We start from the raw sequence: 22,655 nt of genomic DNA, 5'->3' as shown, positions 1-22,655 counted from the left end.
TAGAGAGTTAGAAACATCAATGAGAAAGAAACATTGATGAGCTGCATCCTGCACACCCACTACTGGAGATGTGCCCACAAGCAAGGTACATGCCCTTGACCAGAATTGAACCTGGGACCTTCAGTCCACAGGCCGACGCTCTATGTGCTGAGCCAAACTGGTCAGGGCCCATGTATGCTTTTAAAAAGTATATTCTATAATGGTGGAATTCAGGTTTCTATATTTATATTAGATCATTTGTTATTATTTTTAGCTTCATATTGTCTGTATCCTTGCTGATCTTTCCTTCCATATATTTTATCATTATCTTAGAAATATTGATATGTCTACTTTTCATTGTAATTTCTCATGATTAAAAAAAACAACATTAACAACATTTATGTTTTTAGGTGCATAAAAGCTCAAAATTGTTACATGTTTTTAAGAGCCACTTCTTTCATCTCTTCCTCTATTTCAATTTTAGTGTTTTACACTTAAAAGTAATATCAAGGTACAGTTTTATTTTTCATACTAGTTAGCATTAGGATCTGCACTTTCAGTCCAAAAACCTTATGTCAATTTTCTGTTCTTGGTTAAAATATATTTTTCTAATATTCAATTTTAGGATGCCTATTTTACACATTGCAGTGACTTTAACCTGTTCTGTGGTTTAAATTTTTCTTTCATTTAAAAATATAAATTTTGTTTCATTACATTTTTTTCTGTATCACAAATAAGTTACTCATTATTTTATAAATTACTAGAAGCCTGGTGCATGAAATTCATGCAAGAGTAGGCTCTCCTTCCACCAGCTGCTGGCATCGGCTTCCCTCTTGCACCCAAGATCCAGGCTTCCCTCTGGCCCCCGAGCCCTGGGCCTCCCTCTGGCCACTGGTAGGCACCCTAGACTGGGCTTACCTCACAGCCCTGGCTTCATCTGGAAAGTCATCCGAAAACACATCTGGAAGGATGTCTCGTCTAATTAGCATATTATACTTTTATTATTAAAGATTGTTTACTCTTTAACTGATTTAAAGAAAATATAATTACACTAGAGGCACAGTGCATAAAATTCATGCATGGAGCGGGGGGGGGGGGTGTCCCTCAGTCCAGCTTGCATTCTCTCCAATCTGGGACCCCTTGGGGGATGTCTGACTGCTGATTTAGGCCCAATCCTGGGTTCAGCCCTAAACCATCAGTCAGACAATTTTCTCACAATCTAGGACTGCTGGCTCCTAAGCACTTGCCTGCCTGCTTGCCTGCCTGATTGATCCTAACTGCTTCTGCCTGCCAGCCTGATCTTCCCCTAACCACTCCCCTGCTGGCCTGATTGATGCCTACCTGCTCCCCTGCCAGCCTGATTGTCCCAAACTTTCCTTGCTGGCCTGGTCACCCCCAACTGTCCTCCCTACAGGCCTGATTTCATTCCCAACTGCCCTCTCCTGCAGGCCTGATCTCACCCCCAACTGCCCTCTCTGCAGGCCTGATCTCACCCCCAACTGTCCTCCCTGCAGGCCTGATCTCACACCCAACTGCCCTTCCCTGCAGGCCTGATCTTACTCCCAACTGCCCTCCCCTGCCAGCCTGATCTTGCCCCCAACTTCCCTCCCCTGCTGACCTGGGCCTGATCACCCCTAACTTCCCTCCCCTGCGGGCCTTGTCTCCCCCCCACCCCCCATGGCCTTCCTTTGCAGGTCTGATCAGCCCCAACTGCCCTCCCCTGCTGGCCTGGTTGCACCTAACTGCTGCCATCTTGTGACAATATTGTGGTAACCATCTTGTGATGATGTCTTATGATGCCACCTAGGCTTTTATTATATAGGAAGCATCTAATTTTTTCCCACTTTAATCATCACAATTTTTTTTTCATCAACTATTCCCTTCATTCTCTTTCATCATTCAGATTTGTTCACATTGTAATAATAGGCATGAAGGGAAAAAATAATCACATTTTTCAAAACTCAACCTGTCCAAAGTATCATACATAAAATCATGCCATCATCTCTTAGGGGAAAAAGCAATAAAAAATGACTGTGATCTTAAGGTTAAAATTAAGATCAATTCCAGGTAAACCATGAGTAAGGTTTAAGTGCACATAGTGTTTTCATGGCAATGCTTTTACAGAAATGCAGGTGTGATATATTCTATTTGAAATATTCAAATCATTGAAGGTTTCTGCATGAGCACTTAAATAAATTATTGGCATAGTTTCAGCGGCTTTCAATATCCTCTTTGATCTCAGAAACTTACGGCTGATTTTGCCATAAGCCACTTACTTCCATGACTGCCATGGCCTTCCCAGGGCTCTCTCTCCGGCAGCTCTGTTCTCCAGGCCCATGAACAGTCTTCCAGCCTCAGCCACATGGAGGCCATGTTGAGGAGTGCAGTGGGGAGTGTTTACTGTAGGGCTTAATGATTTCCTGTCTGTATCGCAGAGCTCCTTCCCAGTCCTGTATGTACAAGCAGACACCCATGGCTTGGTACATCATGTGCTGCATATACATATTGCTGTCTTCATCATCTCCTGGCTGAGCTCACAGATCTCCAGCAGCTCGCTGGGGACTTGTAGTGCTTGGCCTTCCGAACTCCTTGATGAAGTTCCCCAGCATATGAGACCATTGCCCAGATGGCCTCTGCCTTGGGGATGAAGGGAGGTTGTTGAGCTTCAAGATTGTCACCTTGGCCTTATCCTTGTTTTTGGTGGTGCACTCCTGGCACTCGCAGGTAAAGAAATAAGAATATCATAACTGGCTGAGACTGGTTTGGCTCAATGGATAGAGCATCGGTTTGGGGACTGAAGGGTCCAGGGTTCGATTCCGGTCAAGGGCATGCACCTTGGTTGCGGGCATATCCCCAGTAGGGGGTGTGCAAGAGGCAGCTGATTGATGACTCTCTCTCATCGATGTTTCTAACTCTCTATCTCTCTCTCTTCCTCTCTGTACAAAATCAATAAAATATATATTTTTAAAAAAAGAATATCATAACTGGTCATTCCTATCTTCTGTGGAATACAAGAGGTCAATGTAGCTGGTAAAAACCTCATCTCCCGGGCTGACTTCCTATAGTACTCTGACTGCCCAAGGGTCCCCCTTGTAGGTCACCATGACATCAGGGCAACAGCTGTGATTCATCAAAGCAACACCAGGAAATATTGCTGACCCCAAAGGAGGCAGTTCTTCATCCTCCATTGTGAAGCCATTGCGGTTAACCTGTGCAAAGGGCGCTACCAGGCTCTCGTTGCCGGGAAACTCGGGGTGCTTGGCGGAAAAGTGATGGAGAGCAGAAATATCACTCTGAATCAAACCCTTCTTCTCCTTGTCCAATTTATCCAGATGAGATTTAAATTCCTAACAGTTTCTTTGAAGCTGTTCTCTCTCTGGGTGGCTTTCCTGTTTGGCCAGAATTCTCGCAGTGAGCCTTAGGGTCTCAGAGGGGTTCCAGTTTTCCCCAAAAACAGCCATGGGAGAAGGTTTATTCCAGTGTGTGCATGGGCCAGTCTTCTTTCTGAGACTTCACATTGCAGTGAAATGCCTGCTTGCATCTTCCACATTTGGACAGTCCTTACCTAGTTATGCAGTGCTTGCAGTGGGCAGTGGGCAGTGGGCAGCGGTTGCCTCTCTCATTGACCTTGAGCACATAGGTATAGGACAGGCAGGAGAAGAGCAAGTCCTCCACCTGGAAGGGCTGCAGGGCGCGCAGCCCCTGGCCCTTGCCCAGGCTGCAAAAGCGCTCCAGGCTGCCCCCCTCAGTGCGCATGGTGGTGGCGGGAGGGCTGTGAGGTGTTGGCCTAGAAGGAACTGCTCCCCAGAGCTGTTATTGGAGAAGCATCACCATGAGGGGGTTGGTGGGGTTGGGAGCCTCCCTGTGGACCAGGCAGAGGCCACTGTTCCCCAGAAGGGACGATGGCCCCCAATCATCACAATTTTTATTCTCTTATTTTCTGAGGGAAATTTTTTTGTCCCTCTCCTCTTGCTTCATATTTTTGTTTCATAATTTATTGTACTTTTTATAATAACAGGTGCTATTCATTTTACACTTTGGGATTGCAATTTTCTTATTTGAATGACAGTTTGTGATTTCTCTGTCATCTTCCAAATGTTGTCAGTGAATTCATTTTTGTTGGTCATTTCTCTTCTACTATTGAACGTATTCTTTTTTGGGTGGGGGTCTTATCTTAACTTCTATATTCCCTCTGCTTTAAGTCCAATAACAGGTTTCAAATTGTTTACTGAGGCTCCTCCTTCTGCATGAAGTTGGTAAAAGAGAGATTATTTTAGACCAAGTTCAGTCCAGGTGTTTTTGACAATTTCTTCTGCTCTTTCTGAGTATAAGCTGAAGTTCCAGTTATTGGGGCATCTGTTCTCAGGCTCCGAGCAGGGAGCAGTGAGGTCTGCAGGCTGCCCCTCTCCTGCAGAGTCTGGCATCAGCCCTTCACCATCCTCAGGGTCCTCCTTTCCTCACTACCCTATAAGCAATTCTTCTTGCTTTTGGATCTAAGTGCCAGTGGGGTGGAGCTTAATGCCACTCTTCTCACCACTCTGGGTTTTGGTTACATATCTGATCCAAAGAGTATTACTTTGTTTTTGAGTGTGGCTACATCTGATACTTATTTATTTTACTTTATAATTTTTGTGCTGTATTTGAGGTGAATGTGGAAGTTCAAAGCATGAATTCAATGCACTATTTTACTGAAATAGTTTACCAACAGTCTTTTGTATATTCTTTATAGTACTGCCAGCATTATAGTTCTAACAATCAAATCCAATTTTATTTCTGCTCTGTTTAAACACTTTCACTGGCACTCTTATCTGAAGATATGTCAGTTTCCTTAGTGAGACTTGAAGATTCCCATAATTCTCAATCAAGACTTAATCTACTTGTCTGTCTCCTATTATACATCTCTGACTACTTAGCCACAGCAAACCACATTATCCAACCATACCCACCTGTCAAAATCATGCATATTCTCTCAAATTTTAGCCCCAAAACTTTGTCTCAATAAAACCTTTACAAGGCCCTGGGAAATAAATTATACCCATGCCTTTATTCAGCACACTCTATATCCTACATTTTATTAAAGTCCAGTTTACTTCTTTCCACCATGGGACTACAATTTCCTTCCTGAAAATAACCATGATTTAATTGTATGAACCTTTTGTATACTATTGTAGATCAATGTTTCAAATTAATTAACATTTGGCATCAGCGCTACCAAGTTCCAATCCATACCCCAGCTTAGTGTTATAGCATCCATCACTGGGGAACATTTACTATCCATATTTTGAGAAGGGATGATTTTTTGAGTAATTGAGACCTAGGAAATACACACAATAATAGCAGTGGAAATTCACCTTTACACAGAACTTCTCATGTGCCAGATTCAGTATAAGCATTTAATATATGATGTTTCATTTCATCCACACAACAACCCTATCAAGAAGGTACTTAGTAGCCTCATTTTACAGATGAAGAGACTGAGACATGGAGATTGTTAGTGCACAGAGCGTTATGTGAAGATATGTAGCTAGTAAATTGCAGGTTGGGGTTTGCCTAGAGGCAGTCTGTCTCCTGAGTCTATGCTCTTAGCCACTAAATTTTACCACCACATGTATATGTCACCTCTTAATGGACTAAACACATAAGTGGTGGAAAGATCACTACATGTGGCTTTCAACAAACAAACCAAACCACTACATGATGAATCCCCAGATTGAATGTATATTTTATGGAGAACTGAAGTTAATGGTTTGACCCCGCCATGATTATTTCAACTCCACAGATGTGACGTGAGCTATTTTATTTCTCTTAGAAATGTCTTTGGTTTCACAATTTAGGAAGATGAGTTTTCTCAGCTACCTTGTTCTGTGGAAAGGAAATGCTTCAAACACAAGAGCTAGCTCTACAAGTTGGAGAGAGGAAAATGGAAAACTGGTGAATGGTTCCCATCCCTCTATGCCCCATTGCATAACTATATACAAATGATGAGAAAGGATTTATTTTGTGAAGGTTAGCTTCACTCATTTTCAGATTGGAGGAGAGAGGAAATTCAGGCATCAAATAATACAGAATTAACAGAGTCTATAACAATTTCAGTTACATGCTTAATATTTAGATAATTGTTTTGTGCTTATTGTCTGTAAGAATATATGGTCCTAGAAAGTGATTAACTCTTCAACACCAAAGCTAACCTGATATAGGTTGAGAGCACTTGGTGAGTTTTTCATGGTTAAATTTGACTTGTGAAAGCATCATCATCTGTTGATCCATTGCTGAAGGAAGATAAAAATAATCCCCAGCTTCTTGCTACATTTTGTGACTAGAAGAACGAAATGGCATTTCCTAAATGTTTTCAAAAGTAGACCACACAAGAGTTGGACATTTGCTCTTGTCATAATAGTGATGGAAAGATTACCAAAGAATGTCACACATGAAGTGACCTTTTAGATAGACTGGTACTATCAATCCATTCATTAAAATTGTGTGTGAGAGAGAAAAAAGAGATGTGAATGCAATGAATCTTCTGGCAACATCTGTGAGTTTAATAATTAGTCACACTCTCTGGCAATTTTCATCATAGCTAAATTTACCACTCTAGAAGCAGGACAACTTTTTAAAATAAACTTTGAAATGATCATATAACAGATGATCATTAAGAGACAGGACATACCCCTAATTATAATTACAGCAGAGTGATTCATTCACTACAAATTATAGTGACATTCATTAGTTCTTTCTCTAAGTATAAATCAACCTATTTGTTTGACTGATTTTCTTTTGCCTGAAGGGTACTCACTTTAAATGAATGGCCCAAATATTTGAAACCAAATTGTCAATAATTCTTTGTTGTTGAAATGGCTGATATCCCCTATGAAGCATTCCTGTGCAATGCTTAGCTTTAGGTAAGAGGAGTTTAATTGTAGTTTTGTCGCAAATCCTGTATTACTTTAAAAACAAGTACTCTGCCATTAGAAATTATCCCATATGTGGAGCAGGTAATCTCTGAAACATACTTTGGACTGTACCAGCTGGAAAATGGGAGAAGGTCAATCTCTTCAAAAGAAAAATCAGGAAGATAAAAATAGCATGAGCTCTTTTAGAGTATAAGGATTAAACAGTAGAAATGTTCAGTAGCAAATATTTAAAATGACAATATATTAATTATTAGTATGGCATCAGTATAATATTGAAGTTTATTGATCATTTGGTTTCATAACATTTTTTATAGTACTGGATTACTCCTTAAGCAAATAGCTTGAGAATAACTCAGTACTATAGTATATAATAAAAGCCTAATATGCTAAGTATCTGACTGTTCATTTGACCATTCAACCAGTTGCTATGAAATGCACTGACCACCATGGGACAGATGCTCCAACCCATAGGTTAGCTTGCTGCTGGGATCCTGCCCATCAGGACTGAGTGAGACAGGTCAGATATGCTCTGGAGGCTTCCCAAGATTCCTTTCCAGCCAGGCAATCTCCCACAGTCCCTCCCTAGTCTTTAAATATTTATTCTGATTAGTTTCCTTTCAATGTGCATGAATCCATGCACTGGGCATCTAGTAATTATATATAGTCCATTGTTTACTAGAAAACAAAAGCATAGGTAAATGGGGTACCTGATTTCATCTCTAAAATCATGAGCTATAAGGTCAGAGAAGAGAATCCCTTTTCAAAAGTAAGCCAGAGCTTCATCTATTTACAATATAAAGTCCATCATATCTTATTGCTATGTAAATATCTGCAGCTCAGAAGTGCTTAATATCTTAGATTTTGGATATAGTAACAAGAAACAAACCAGTCATTAGTCACAGACAGAAATAATAGGATCTAATTATTTTCATGAAAATTGAAATAAAAATCAGGCTATTATTTCTTACTAGAGGCCTGGTACACAAATTTGTGCACAGGTGGGGTCCCTCAGCCTGACCAGTGAGGGGGGCTAATTGGGGCCAGCCAGCTGAGGGGAGGGAACTCAAAATGTTGGCTGGCCACAGGAGTTGTCTGTGGAGTGTACTGACGACCAGGGGGCAGCTCCTGCATTGAGCGTCTGCCCCCTGGTGGTCAGTGCATATTATAGCTACTGGCCGGTTGTCTAGTCATCTGGTCGTAATGGTCATAGACTTTTAAATATATAGATTTCACTGTGATAAACATGGTTGGCCTCCCTATGATATTTGAACATGATGCTCTCTCAACTCACAATTATCCTCATTTCTAATGTCAAACAGGATTTCGCCTTTAATGTTCTTTAGGATTCAGTTCAAATTTCCTTATTCAGAGAGGCTTTCTCACACTGATATGCCACTGCCCTATTCCTCATTCTTATCACATTCTGTTTTCTTCACATAACTTGTCATGATCTGAATTACTTGTTTGTTATGCATATTTTTATTGTAGAGTAGAAGTACCAAATGGCATGGATAATTCTACTGTCTATATTACTATATATCCAAGACATAGGGCAGCAAGCCAACAATTTGTGAAAGGGTGCAAGGAAAAAAAGCATGGGGTATGACAAAACAACCAGTTCAGAATCATGGGAGGGAGATGAATGGTGATGGCAAATATTTGATTTCCTCCCTCCCTCCTTTCCATCCTTTCATCCACTTATTCACTCATAGTCCAATGGGCCAGAATGCCTTTCACACTATATTAAACTCCATAATATTATTTCCCCTGAAAATTGTGTGGGAATTAATTTTTGTATGCATTATTTGTGATTATTTTGGCAATTAACTTTCTCTGTAGCTTCACAGCTGCTCAATCTGAGTTTCTAGTTGATCCTTGGCTGGCAGCAGCTACTAATGCGTAGCTTTACTATCTCTGCCTATCAGTCACAGTGCACAATCTGTTGCAAACATTTTTAAATGCTCAGGGGAGTTTGCCATTAAAACAAACATTTGGTAAGGTTTTCAATAATGCAAGCTTGACCTTATTTATTTTACATATTCTCTTTTGCATTCATTGATAATAGTTCACATGGTGCCTAAGAAATAGCAATAGCAATAGAAATGCTCCTCTCAATGTCTATTTTAAAAATGGGTCCAATAAACACTCTGTTGGGGTTTTTATGACTTATGCATAAAAACTGGAAACAGATGTTTGGAAGTAGATGAGCTACACCAGTGGTCAGCAAACTCATTAGTCATCAGAGCCAAATATCAACAGTACAATGATTGAAATTTCTTTTGAGAACCAAATTTTTTAAAATTAAACTTCTTATAACACCACTTCTTCAAAATAGATTTGCCCAGGCCTGGTATTTTGTAGAAGAGCCACATTCAAGTGGCCAAAGAGCCGCATGTGGTTCGCAAGCTGTAGTTTGCCAACCACTGAGCTACACCATCTAAAGTTCTATTAAACAACCCTCTAATAGAAATAAATAAAAACTAGACTCTTCTGCGTATACATGATATTTGTGCACATAACATTCAGATTCCTGTATGGATTTGGTGCCACAAAGTATACACATTATATTCATGAAGAAATTTAAAGTGTCTAGGAAATGGTATCAGATACTTAGAAAAGTTTTAATTTTATAATTTATAAACTATTATACTATCTTATTCTAATTCTAAACTGAAAGAAAATAGTACACAGAATAAAATTGTTTAGTAATCAGTATTTGTGAATGTTAGAAATGAAATATATATATATATATATATATATATATATATTCACAAAGATGTGCATATATATTCTGCAGATACTATATTAATTTTATTTTAAATGTATCATTTGTTACTATAGCAGCTAATGTGTAAATTTTCAAAAATTCATCAGGTTTTTCTAATCATTTTATTGGCTTACTATATCAGAATTCAGTTTAGCCAGAGAAAGTTGATATGGGCCTATCTTTTTCTGAGTTATTACTTTATTATTTTGGCTCAAGAACTCTGCTCTAAAGAATACTTAGTATTGTTCAAGATAACTACTTTGTTAAGAAAAGCCCTATCTGCCGAAACTGGTTTGGCTCAATGGATAGAGTGTAAGTCTGCGGACTGAAAGGTCTCAGGCTCAATTCCAGTAAAGGGCACGTACCTTGGTTGCAGCACATCCCCAGTAGTGGGTGTGCAAGAGGCAGCTGATTGATGTTTCTCATCAATGTTTCTAGCTTTCTATCCCTCTCCCTTCCTCTCTGTAAAAAAATCAATAAAATATATTTTTAAAAAAGAAAAGAAAATCTTATCTGTATTGTCATAGACTTTTGAGTGAAGATGTGTATGAGTGTGTGGATATGTGCACATTTATTTTAAATAGTCACAGGTTTCCTAATATTAAGTGTCAATTCCCTTGACTTACATAAGTTTTTTAAAGGAATAGAAATGATTCATATAATATAGATATACATGATAAAATAAGTTAGAGAATTTTGAACAAAATTATGGTGTTTTGTTTTCCCCCCAAAAGAACTAAAATAACACCACTGCCTTTAAAAGAAGGAACCATTGTGTATAAAACATTTTCATTTTGCTCTTTCTCTGTCCCTTTCTTATCCTCTTCTGCACTCACATCTCTCATTTGCAACCCAGCATCAGTAGTAGCACATACCAAAGATCTCGAATGTCATTGCAGGCTCAGAACCCAGTGAATGAAGAAATGAAATAATTCTTAAAATGAACTCCTTTAAAAATAAAAATTAAAAGAGTACAATTTAAATTTTCTAATGTCTTTCTGCTCAGTTTCATCAAATATTAGAATGCCAGCAAGTGTTGAAGTTATGGAATTTTGTAGACATAGCATATTCCATATTGCATATACCCCAAGATTTTTTGAGATAAAAATGTTTTCATGTAAAAGATATTTTGTCTACTTTCAAAACTAGCATCAGTTATCTCTGGACCCAAAATATGTTGTCTGTAATAATCCTATATAATAAAATGGTAATACACAAATTGACTCTAATGGCAGAAGGACCAGAACGATCATTGGACCAGTCACTATGAGGTACACTGACCTTCCCTTGGTCCCTTTTCTGCCAGGCTCCAATTACCTGATGACTACCTGCAGCAAGGTGGTGGTGGTGGGGCGGTGAAATGGTGGGAACAGCTAACCTCTTGGTCTCTTCCCCCGGCCGTCAGGCACCGATCACCGGATGGTGAGCTGGGAATAGGGGGTGGGTGGAGGCAGGGGGTAGGGCCAGATGCAGGTAGCTGGAGAAGATGGCCTTGATCACAGGCCAGGCCTAGGGATTGCAATGGTGCACAAATTTCGTGCACCAAGCATCTAGTATGTAATAAAAATCTATTGAATAAATGAGTAATCTGGAAAATGGCCATCATAAATAAATAAATATTTGCTTTTGAATGAAAATTTTTTTTATTTTTAGCTTGATTAAATATCTGACATTCTAAGATAATATATTTCCATAGCGTTTTCTGTTTATTATTATATTGCTGGTGATCAGTTGTTATCATTTAAAGGCAATTATATTATTCTAACAAAATGTGCTCTATAGGAGGAAGATGTAGATCTTCTAAGAGAATGTAATCTCAGGTCTAGAGTCTAGGTTAAGGTCTGGATTCAAGAGTATGATGATATTTTTAGGAAAAAAAAATGTTCCTCAAAACCTTGAAGCTAATGAGCAAATCACTGATATGAATTGTCTATTGGTAAAACTCCATAAATAAACTAGAAATAATTACAAGATGAAAGCCCTTTGATAAGATTTATGTAGTAGAGTGCATTGACTCTACTACAATATAAAATGAAATATGAAATATTCAATATACAATATAATATGAAATATAAAATAAACTATGATCTAAGATAATATAGTGATAACTGATAAATATTTTGAAGTCTTAAATCACACAAGATTTTGGACAGGTCAATTTAAAGGGTAATATTTAGAAAATAGCTTCCAAAACAGGAAAAGTAAAGGAAATTGTATAGTGAACAGACTGTAGCATAATGGTCTACTTAGTAAACACACCTTTAATAGAGATGCAAATTTTGTAGCTTGGTGATATAAAAAAATGTTTAACTTTGTTCATTGCCTTAACTTTCCACTGGCAACTTCTTGATTATAAAATTAGTATGAAAAGGACTATATTCTGTCATATCAGAATATTCTGAAATACTTGGCATCAATATTTCTAAATAATATAAATAAATAGGCTATCTGGCTTATGAATGTATTATTACAAATTTAGTCTGAATAATCTGTTGCAGAGCAATTACTTCTGGGTCACGTGATAATTAATGTTTTAAATTTGTATTCTTTTGTATATTTTTTTATAGTAAAAGACATAGCTGTTGCTACTCTAGGAAGGAAAGATGGCTGCTAATGTAACTGGGGAAAATGTGGAGTCAATGTTTTATTGTTTTCCAGATGGTACTCAAATTGGTAGTTGCTTTCTTCCAACTAGTAAATTATCAGGCTAATCTATGTAACCCCCCCTAGCTTTGAAGTTTAGAAATAGGGAGAGGGAGGAGAAAGAGAGTGAAGGGGTTGAATGCAAAGACACATACACACAATAAGCATTATAAGGAATAACAGAGAGGAGAGTTACACTTCTATGTTTTAGTACTTCACAGTTGCACACAAAGGCAAATAACTATCAAGGATTGAGTTGCTTTCTAAATTATTGATGGCATTTTATACTCTATTATCTTGAATGAATACAGATAGAGAAAAGAACTTGCTACACTTAATATGAAAACTCAAATCTGATATGGTGAGATCATTTAAGTTAATCTACCTAGGATACAGAGAAGAATCAGTGGCAAAACTCAAGATAATGAAATAAAAGTTGAGGGTCTGAATGAAACCAGAATAGCCATGATTCCTTCCCCAGATCTTCCAGATCCACCACTTCCTTTGTGAGGTGGGATTGAAACTAATATTAGGAGAATATGTGTTTTAGAGTTAATGTCACTGGAATTAAGTACATGTTATCTGTTTCGTAAATAATATGTCATTCAGTCCATAATGTAAGCCAGTCCATTTAATTTAATATTTCATCTTAATTAAGACCCAACTTGAAATGACTTTTAAGAATTGTTATTCTGAATCTGGTGGACAAGAGGCAGGGAGCAAACTGTGAACAGGCTAAGGCATAGCACTCCTTAGAAAACAGGCATCGCTAAGGACTGATTCCTGTCTAGAAATCCACACATTACAAGACACACCCTGAGCTACAATCTGAAGTCAACAAGTTGAAGCATTCTTTAGAAAACATATACAACATATAGCATATCATAAAAAGCCATGTAAAAGGATCACCTTATTAAAACTAAGGCACATTATTTGAATTTGAACAAAACATTTGTGAATACTTCTTCTTTTTTTTTTCTTTTCCCCTTTTTTACATTTGTACATGTTTACCTTAACAAAACGTCAGGAAAGTCTGCACTTTCAGTATTGAGTTATAACCTTGGGGCACTGCTTCATTCCCATGAAAATAATTTAAACATCCTAATAGTTCAATAAATTTGCCACATCCTGTAGCCTCAAGGATACATTAGTAGACATATTTTGGAGTATACCAGTCCCAAAGAAACATTATTTAATGTAGTCACTCACACGTTAAATTTTATTCATCGGTGGTGCTAAACTCTTTAATAAGTGCTGGGTATACAGAAAATCAAAGGATATAATCCCTGTCCTGGGGCATGTGGAGGCTGAACAAGGGTACAAATAATTCTGTAAAGTGCCAGGAAAGTAGATTCTGTGCTTTGGAAACACAAAGACAGAAAATACCATATTAGAATATCAGAGAAGAATGACATTTTAATAAGACATTTACATTAAAAGATTGGGGTAAAACTCAGTTTTTAAGCAAGAAGCACAGACGTACAAAAAAGAAGAATCTGCTAAGTGAATAGTGAGTATCCTTACTGTGACCTCAATCAAGTGCATGTGGGGGAGAGTCAGAGGACTTAAAACTAGAAGAGGGGATGTTGACAGGTCTGCCTGGCTCTGTTATATCAAAATAAAGACTAGATTTTACCTAATAAGTGGATAGGATATGACTTTCACAATCCAAACTTTTTTCCATAATTAGAAACAGTACTATATATTAGTGTGATAAATTTTGGAAAATACAGAACAGTAAGAATAATTTTATTTAGTATTTATTTATTTAGTAAGAATAATTTTAAAACATGAAATATCTGCCCATTCTGTTAGGCAAGTGTGGTCTATACAACAATTGCCCTTTCAGCCCAAAACATATGTCTGTGTCCTAATCCCCAGAACCTGTGCATATGTTACTTTACATGGAACAAAAAGGCTAAGAATGCTGGTGGGCCCTAGAAGCTGGAAAGCAAAGGAATTAATAGATTGCCTGCTAGAGTCTCCAGAAGGCAGTCCTTCTCACATATTGCTTTAGGACTTCTGGCATCCAGAACTGTAAGATACTAAAATTATGTTTTTTTAAGCCACTGAGGCTTTGGTAATTTATTACTACACCAAAGGAAACTAGTGCAACATGTAAGCTCCCAAAGGGCATGGGCCACATCTCTCTAAAACAGCAATGAATACCTGTTACGCTTGCTACAGCATAGATTCTGACAAGTGATTTTGTGAGGAATAAACATTTCATTAAGAACATGAAACCTTATAGATGGCTAACAACAGCCTGTAGGATTTACCAGAAACCAATTAAAAATTGATATTAATGAAGGTTTTCAAAGCAGGAGCTCAAGATAGTTAGATCTATGCCTTACAACTATAACTCTTACAAGTATCTATACTAATAAAAGAGAAACATGCAAATTGACCATACCTCCACTACATCCACAAGCCACACCCAATTAGGAGCAAGTATGCAAATTAACCCAACCAAGATGGTTGTGGACACAGAGAGAGCAGGAGGCTTGGGTTTCCCTGGCAATGAAGGAAGCCAAGCTTCCTGCCCGCTTTTGCTGGCCCTGGCCTCTACTCAAAGATACAAAGTTTCAATTATAGAAGATAAATAAATCCCAGATACCAGGGCCTCTACTTGGGTCACCAGGGGGTGTGGACAGCCTGCAAACCACCACAGGCCCCACACCCAGGCCACCCCATGACTGAAGGGAACCCTCGGGGACACCCTTCAGGGCAAACCAGCTGGTCCCTACCTGTGCACCAGGCCTCTATCCTATCTAATAAAAGAATAATATGCAAATTGACTGTCACTCCAACAAACAAGATGGCTGCCCCCATTTGGTTAAAGATGGCTGCTCCCATGTGGACAAAAGATGGCCACCACAAAATGTCCAGCAGGAGAGGGCAGTTGGCAGGCACCAGGCCTGCAAGGGAGGGCAGTTGTGGACAGTCAGGCCAGCAGAGGTGGGCAGTTGGGAGGGACCAGGCTTGCAAAGGAGGGCAGTTGGAGGTGGTCAAGCCTGCAGGAGAGGACAGTTAGAGGTGACCAGGCTGGCAGGGGAGGGCAATTGGGGGCAATCAGGCTGGCAGGGGAGCAGTTAGGCATCAATCAGGCTGGCAGGGGTGTGGTTAAGGGATGATCAGGCTGGCAGGCAGAAGCAGTTAGGGGCAATCAGGAAGGTAGGAAGGTGAGCAGTTGTGAGCCAGCAGTTCTTGATTGTGAGAGGGGTGTATGACTTCCCATTTAGAGCAGTCAGACATTCCTTTGAGGGGTTCTAGATTGGAGAGGATGCAGGCTACACTTAGGGACACACACCCTGTGCACGAATTTTGTACACCGGTCCTCTAGTGATTAAATAAATGGGAGTGGCACAAAGAGAATCCATCTAAGAAGCTATTGAAAAAGTAGAGGCAAGAAATCACAGGCTTGTATCAAGACTGAGGCTGGGAAAGGAGAGGAAAAAAGCACACACAGGACGTTGTGATTGTAGGTACTTAAGTCAACCTGAGATTGACAATGGGTTCCAGCCTGAATTTGGTCATTAGCCTCCAGTGTGACCTTTAAGAAAGCATTAAATTATTGGCAGCTCTATGGCTATAGTGCAATTTAGGGAGAAAAATACAAGGATGTATTTATAAAATACACCACAATTGACTTACACCTGGCTTATTTGAAGCAAAAACTAAACTGCAAAGAGTTGTACTATAGTGATTCATTTAGATGCCAATAAGTACTTTTTTTTTGGTCACTATGTAAGTATGTATGCTTCTTTTGTCATTTACCTCTTTGTTATTTGGGGAAAATTACACTTTATGCTTTTTATTCTCTTCTGTGAAGTGTAATTATTCCCTGAAATGTCTCAGTTGTACTTAATAGTGACATTTATTAAAGAGCTCTCTTTTCTTTGTTTCAAACTGTCTTATATAAAACACGAGCTGCAGGACAAGACCATAAATGAATGAGATTACTCAGTTCATAGGATTCAAACACTATGACTCATTAAAAACACTGGTGGGTAAATTGCCTGGTATCTCATTTTCAGTAAAAAGAAATGGAGGACAAAGGGAAAGCATGGCTGGTGTCCTTTCTGCCAAGACAAAATTGGCACAACTTTTCATACAAATAAATTAATTTTCTCTTTATTTGTCAATATTGGAGGCAACTTTAAAATAAATTTTTAGTATATTGAACATCCCACATCAATAAAAATTATTCCTACATGTTAAGTGTTCTCCTCCAAAAGAAATGTTTTATTTTTCATACCAAGTTAACTCAATAAAAAAATGTTTCCTTAGGAAAAAGAAAATATCTACCTGGTTAACTGAATCTTTAAGTCTTTGATTGTGTCTTACTATTTAAATCCCAAATCTGCAAGCATTGAACATGCATCTCTGTGCTAAATTGGGTTAGATTTAGGAGTAAAATGGGAGATTAAGAGAAGGTACCATGCTGAAAATTACATAGTTTAGGGATGGACTTAGATATTTAATCAAATTTGTTATGGTAGAACTAGGAAACCTCATCTCATCCTATGGGAGGGATTAAAAAGGGAGTGAACACATCCAAGAGGGCAGGATGTATGCATTTATTCAACTATGCGTTATTCACACCTAAGCAATGTCAGAATTTTTCCTTAGTACGAAAGTTATGTTTAAATCAGCCTTAAAAATGTACAGAGCATTGCCAGTTATGCAAGAGGGAAAGGTGCTTCAGTTAAAAGTATGAAATGCCTGTACTTGGAAGATGTAGATATCTGTAACCTTACAAGGCTATACATACCTACAAGGCCAGGTAGAGACTATGTGAATTGAAAAACTGACTGGGTTAACCATGAAGGACTTTGTTTGACAGGAGAAAGATGTGGGATTTTTTCTTTGGGTATTTAAAAGCCACTGGGTTATTTTAACAGATGGAATTTGAAACCAAAAATCACTGTTGTAAATAGAAAATAGGAGATGGGCTAGTAGGCTATTTAACAGTCTGACAGCAAAATAAAACGAAACAAAACAACACAAACTAGTTGATAGACTATTGCGATTTTCTCAAGAGAATTAGAAGGCCTGATAAGATGGTAGAAAATGGCCGAAACCGGTTTAGCTCAGTGGATAGAACTTCGGCCTGCAGACTGAAAGATCCCTGGTTCGATTCCGGTGAAGGGCATGTACCTTGGTTGCAGGCACATCCCCAGTAGGGAGTGTGCAAGAGGCAGCTGATCAATGATTCTCTCTCATTGATGCTTCTAACTATCCCTCTCTCTTCCTCTCTGTAAAAAATCAATAAAATATATATTTTTAAAAAGATGGCAGAAAATGCTTATGACAGTATAAGGTTTTATTTGCAAAATAATACTGTGATTTTATTTAAATTATTTGGTAAATGTTTTTCTAATAAAGAGTTAGAAGAGCCATTGGCACATCCAAAAATCTTAGAAAAGGAAATCCTTTTTTGCAGATGTCTAATTATATTTCAGGATTTATCATTAAGAGAGTGAACTGTATCTTCAGAAATAGATTTTAGTCATGTTCACTGAGCACCAATTCCCAAGAAACTGGCAATTAATTTAGAAAAAAATGCAACACTTTCTGGTTTCTCCAATCCTGGAAGGTTTTATGGTAATGACTTTACCTGCCATTACAATATCATTAGCTGACAATGCAATAGAGTGAGCTTACAAAGTACATCCTACCATTAAGGCACACAGGCTGAGCCCTTGCCAGTGTGGCTCAATTGGCTGGGCTTCATCCAAACACACACACACACACACACACACACACACACACACACACTCAGGCTGGTAATGAGTATTAAAGACAATGTATATTTCATTCAGAGGTAATGTTATTCTAAATTCTGGAAACATATTACTTTTCCCCATATTTTTTATAGCATCTGAAAGGATATAATGGAGGTTCTCTATTTCTAGCAATTTATTTAAAAGAAGATAAAAATTTCAATGACTAGAAAGAAGGATAAAGAATTACCAATTTCTGAATGCACAGAAATTATTATTACTTTCTCTTTTATTGTAGTTTGTTACTAATTTAAACACATGCTTCCTTGGGAAGAAGAAAAGAAAATACACGAAGTAAGAGATGAAGTATTAGATTTAAATATATATTTTTATTGATAGCGCTTATTTTTGGCAGGAGATACATCAAACAGATGGAATGAGGTCCACTGTGTTATGTCATTAGGGCGTATGGGGGAAGTCTGAACTTTCACATCCCCTCTCACTGCTCCAATACCTCTAGAAGAGAATGAGAACTATCATTGACAGCCCTGTGGTAATGAGGACACCCCACTCTCCTGGTGTCAGTGGAGGCCTAATGGGAAGCTAGAACTCCCAACCCTGGCAGAGGAAATGAGGGGTACCTTCCCTTAAGTGTCAACAGGACAAGTAGGGAATGTGACTTTAGCCACACCTGCCAGAAAAGGGGTGGTGCTCTCACATGCAAAGGAATATCAGTGGAAGCCAGCAAAAATAGAAGCTCAAAATCGGAAGTAGATCTTTGAACATCTAACACGCAAGATATCTGGGTTTCAAATGAAAGTGACTCACCAAACCAAGAACCAGGGAAATGCAACCTTAATCACACACACACACACACACACACACACACACACACATGCACGCACGCACGCACACACACACATCAATATCAAGATGACAGAGATTTTAGAGCAGCCATCATAAAAATATTTCAGCCAGCACTTTACAACCTGCTAGGGACAGGTAGAAAAAAAAAGTCCCTGCAAAGAAATAGAAGATATAAAGAATTCAAATAAGAAATGTAAAATGTAGTAATACAGTCAGAAGAGAAGTTATTTTAAATGAAAAGAATATTAAGAACAAGGTTATGGATGTAAGAATGTTTCTGGTGCATTTTTTAAGGTGGAGAGGTTTTACAGTAAGTAAAAGATTGAGTCAAGTTTGGCTGCAGGAGAAGGCAGAAAACAGTGGAACAAGCAATGAAAGTCATTTTTAACTCAATAATTAATCAATGAGAACTTATAAAGATTAATATGTACAAGTTTCAAACCAGAGTCTGAAAGCACAAAGGGGTTTAGCCATGCTTATGCCTGTAAGGAAAATTAAAATCTAATAAATGAAACAAGACACACATACAAACACATTTTAACAAAACAGTCTACTTAATTATTTGGGTTCAGACACAGAGGCAGTGTAGGATAATTTAATTCAGTGAGTTTAAACTCAGATCCTGTGACATCTTTTCAGATATATCACATTTTGGTTTTCGTTTAAATAATAACCTATAACATAATGCAAACATATTCTGTGCCATCTGGATGCCAGTCCCCTATCTGCAGACTGCAAGATTATTTTATTTGTGTGTGTTTATCATTCATTGCATGGTAATCAGGTAACACCGCTTTAATTTTAGTGAACTAATGAGAAGAGAAACCAGGTGGATTTAAGAGGTAAATGATGCATTTGAAACTAGGTAAGGTAAGTGAGATTGCGGCACAAGAAGGCATAAATATTTTAGAATATTTTGAGCGGAGAAAAATGTTGGGAGGATTACATCATCTCACATTACAGGACATTATTTATAGTCCTGCCATAATACTGTATTCCATGAGGTAATGAAACCCTCCCAACCCCCTTCTTAGGCTTGTCTATGTACAAAAAAGTAGCAATTAGTAACATATTCACATAGTGGGTGGAAATTTATTTTTATTCATCTGAGTCATTGGAATGATGTTAGTTTCATAAGTTTGTTAGTGTTACTTGACAATTTAGTTGATTTCATATTTATATAAGATGATACATTTATACATGAGCTTATGTATGTATACATAGGCTCATGTTAGTATTACTTATATTATACTATAATGAAAATAATTCACATCAACATTGGTGATCTATAGGGTGTGTTTTTTCTTTGAAATGAATCCATAGAGTCTTGAAGTTGGGGAAATGCCGATGTGAGTTGTTAAACAGAGGACTTGCCTGACACCATCAGAGGTTTAGGGAGCCTATAGCAGATGAATCGCAGCTGGGAGAGGGTGGATCAGGCAGCAGTGTTAGATCATCAGTACAATCAGGGCTCCAGTGATGAGAATATGAATTATGGGCAAGGGTGGAAAGACATAGGAAAGGGAGTGGAAGGAATTCCACTGGCCGGGGTCAGAAACTGGCACATAGCAGGAAGGTGTGGTTGGCGAAAACTGGTTATGGGGGAAAATTGTTTTTCAAGAAAAATATAAATCAAGCAAAACGCATAATAAAATATCATTCTTAAACCCAGGGATGGTATATGAAATTAGGAATGTGCATAAAAATTATTCAAAAATAGGACTGTGATAAATAAGAAAAAAAATGAAATGAAGGAAAATCCAAACAATATATAATAGTTACCTGGGAAAAGTGAATTAATTATTCCTAAAAAATTAGGCTCACAAAGTATGAGGTGAAGTTGATAAAAATTATAAGTTTTCTTAAAATAAAGCAATTTATCATTATGGACTCCTAGGTAGGCTTTAAATCCAGGGATTATCAATAATCACTGAAACATACAAAATCTATAATTTAGTTTTTAATTTATATTTTATATGAAGTTATAGCTGAACTTATAATTCTACTCATGAAAAATTGCAATTTTACAGATAACAGATGAGAAACAGTGTGTCGTTATTGATATTTGGCTAATTCATTTATTTATATTCATTCATTTATTTATATTCATTTATGTAGATGGTAGGTTTTCACATATTCTCTAGGGAGTTGAAGGACCTGAGTTTATAAATTCCGGACATCGAACTGGCTGTTTCTTTTCTTATAGTTAAGAACATATCTAGTTGGAGGCATAATTTTAAATAAAAAGACACACAGAGGAATAATAAATTATTCCATAAAATTTTAAGAGATAGACACATCTAATCTATGGTAAGATAAGGGAGAAGAGTGTTGACCTCTGGGATGACTGGAGTATAGAAAATGTCCTCTCTGTGATCTGGGGATGTTACCACAGGGATATATGTAAAAATTCATTGAGAGGTACACTTAAAATTAGTGCACTTTACATAATTTGTCGTAGGTACATTTTACACCATTGGAAAATGAAAAAAAAAGAATAAAGGGTATTTCAGTGTAGCAAACAGAGATTGGAAGAATTGAGAGCTTAACAGAGGAGAAATATCAGTGACAGAGATAAGACATAAAGGTGCCATTATACCTGCTTCAGAAAATTTTGCTGCAATCTCCAAAGCAAATGCCAAAAGAAAATGGAATGAGCTAATTTTCCACCCCTGCAGACAGGAAGATTTTTCTGGCTTTACACTGTGTGCAGATAATCAATGTTTCACCTCTCCACATAGCTGATGCCAAGCACCTTGATTCCCTTCTAGTTCCTATGCCGTATGCTATGTGGTATTACCCCGCAACACTCACAATGAATATGCTTAGACTAGAGTGTGGGGTAATAGCACATAGCATACTACATAGGAATTAGAGACTGCAGTGGTTCTGAGTTAAGAGATTAGAAAAAATGGATCTCAAGCAATGCTTAAACTGAATGATAATATCCCCATCAATGCCCTAATGAATATATAAAGAAATTAAACTAGTCAATTGAATTAATTACAAGAGGCAACCTTTGGGCAAAAGCAAATGACTTGATTCAACTAATTTGTGCCCTCTCTCTGTTTTTACTTAAGATGGAAACTTTGATTAAAAAAAGATATTTGTATCTAGTATTCCCACATGGGTGGATAAAAGAGAATCTGAGTAATATGTCTTATTCATATTCTGAAAATAGCTAATTGCTTGTGATCTTAAATTCCTGCTTATATCCTTTTTAGAAGAACACATAACCTTGATATGTTTTATTTCAGTTAATCTTTGAAGCATATTGACTCTTAATAGTCTTTTTAACTCATTTGGTTTTACTCTAAGAAATCTGTTCAGGAATATCAGAACTCATTTGGACTTGTCTAGTCATGTATTATTTAGTTTTCATGAAAGATACACACATGGTAACGGAAGTGTGGGTGAATGGGGCTAGGTTCAGGATTTGTACTTTGGGTTCACAGTGTTACCTAAAGAGAAAAACAGAGGTAGCTAAGGAACATTAGCATTGATACAGATAGACTCATAAAAGGGTAGAAATGGAGAAGACTTTTGAGATCTCCTATATCAGGGGTGGCAAACTCTGACCTGAAGGCTAAATCCTACCTATCACCTGATTTTTAGGGCCCATGAGCTAAGAATGATTTTTACAGATGAATATGTGCAATTGATTTGATGATACTGAACATTAATTTTGAACTCAAGCTGATCAAAATAGTATCCTTCCTAAGAAAAATTTAATCTTTTGATCAATGGACAATTATAATAAAA

At 37.6% G+C, this 22,655-nt stretch overlaps 1 protein-coding gene and 1 pseudogene across 1 annotated transcript in view; both read right to left on the bottom strand.

Annotated features, from left to right (window-relative positions):
* GPC5 (glypican 5) overlaps positions 1–22,655 on the bottom strand; it is a 1,238,338-nt gene that overhangs the window by 73,926 nt on the left and 1,141,757 nt on the right. The window lies entirely within an intron of this gene.
* On the bottom strand, positions 2,190–3,810 carry LOC118728511 (annotated as a pseudogene).

This window comes from Pipistrellus kuhlii, unplaced genomic scaffold, assembly GCF_014108245.1.
Source record: "Pipistrellus kuhlii isolate mPipKuh1 unplaced genomic scaffold, mPipKuh1.p scaffold_m20_p_3, whole genome shotgun sequence".
Lineage (NCBI taxonomy): Eukaryota > Metazoa > Chordata > Mammalia > Chiroptera > Vespertilionidae > Pipistrellus > Pipistrellus kuhlii.
Note: the sequence above shows the minus strand (reverse complement) of the source record. Positions and strands in the feature narration are given on the sequence as shown.